The sequence below is a fragment of the Limulus polyphemus genome, unplaced genomic scaffold, assembly GCF_000517525.1.
Source record: "Limulus polyphemus unplaced genomic scaffold, Limulus_polyphemus-2.1.2 Scaffold2464, whole genome shotgun sequence".
Lineage (NCBI taxonomy): Eukaryota > Metazoa > Arthropoda > Merostomata > Xiphosura > Limulidae > Limulus > Limulus polyphemus.
Genome location: NW_013668074.1, coordinates 13,503 through 15,056, shown reverse-complemented (window position 1 = coordinate 15,056; position 1,554 = coordinate 13,503). Strand labels below are relative to the sequence as shown.

At 30.2% G+C, this 1,554-nt stretch overlaps 1 protein-coding gene across 6 annotated transcripts in view; it reads left to right on the top strand.

Moving 5' to 3' along the window:
- The window catches only part of LOC106467022 (stress response protein NST1-like), a 28,365-nt gene that overhangs the window by 22,480 nt on the left and 4,331 nt on the right, over positions 1–1,554 (top strand). The window contains exon 1 of one of the 6 annotated variants that reach the window (XR_002612338.1): positions 7–275. The exons of the other annotated variants lie outside the window; for them this stretch is intronic. The gene's annotated coding sequence lies outside the window, so the exon portion shown is untranslated. Of the gene's footprint in view, positions 1–6; positions 276–1,554 lie in introns of those variants that run through there. 6 annotated transcript variants of the gene reach the window in all.

Below are 1,554 nucleotides of genomic sequence, written 5' to 3'. Positions count from 1 at the left end.
TGGACTGTAGCCATTCAGGTGTGAAAGAGTTAACTTGGGTAAAAATTGCATTAGCTGTACTCTGGTACATTTGATAATAAGGTTGTTTATTATAACTTAGTGATGTTTAAATCATCACTGTATGTTCTGTTAAAGATAAAAAATATGTTATTAATACCTTTAGCAACTGTGAAGGTTTGTCCTTATATAATAGAGGTTTCCATGCTGTCAATGGGTCTGTTGTAGCAGAAGAGGAACAAGAAAATAACTGTGGTGAAGTAACAGGAAATACTGAGGTAACTTGTAGAATAAAAACTTTTACAGTTTTCTGTTTTGAAAAAGTGGCTGCATTCATGAATTGTTGACAGAATATGTGCATTCATTATTGTAGATTAATAATAATTTTCTAGAATTAAAATGCCTTTATTGCTTTTAATCAATGATGTGTCTGAGCTCTGAATCTCAGAGTTGAAGAGTAGGCTTCTAGAGCTTCCAACTAATTAGAAAAACTAAGCATAATTACAAGCAGTGATGTAACATTTCACTCTTCTATCTATTTGATTTATTGACATATCAAACACATCTGAAAAGCCCCTCCCATCTCTCTCTGAGTTTACTGAGCTGATGGACACATTTTAACCAATTAAAAGAGCAGATTCTCTCTAAACAAGGCTCATTACAATAATAGGTTTTGGCATCCGTGTAATAACAGTGTAGTGTAATTTATTGGTATGAAAACTTCATAATCCTGCTCTGACAATCTAATGGAATTTTTTTATCTACCTATAGCTTAGTTAGAAGGGAAGCTCCATTATAATACATATGAGACATCCTAATCTAGTGACTAATATATTTTTTGTGTTCTTGGCTGTATTTTTGAAAGCTACATGAATTATGTTTTGGAGACCCAAATTTGTGAGATTCTGTGATGCTTATGTTGTGAATAAGCAACATGAACTATACAGGTAACAGCAAATGAGTTAATTCTGTGATTTAGTGTTTTTCACGGGGAATGAATTTCTCCTGTGGTCCAAAGTACAGTCCATAAAACCATGAAATTCAAAGAAAATAGATATTACAAGCTAGATAGTTAAAACTATGAAGATAAGTAACTTGAAAACGTGAGATAAAATATACATTCAATAAATAAAAAAGGTACTATTCCTTTTATTTCATATTTTAAAATTTTTCATGTCATACAATTAATATTAGGGTAGAGAAGATAAGAGATAAAATACAAAGTTTTATTGATAACAGCTATTAATATTCATTTAGGATATTCTTGAGTTTTTGTTAGTGACATATGATAACTGTACAATGAAAAAAGTATTTAACTTCTTGACATGAAAATCAGCTTTCACTCAGACTGAGTAGAAGTTCACAGACAAAACTTTAGTAAAAATAATTTGTTAAAAATATGATGTTTTGTGTGCAACAGACTTATAATCTATATGCTACTAAAACTCTGAGATTTTTTGTTTGCTTGTCTGTAATTAAATACAGCAAAAAACGGCACACAATAGCACCATATTTGTAATGAAATAAGAATAGAAACAGAATAAAACAAGTTTCGTT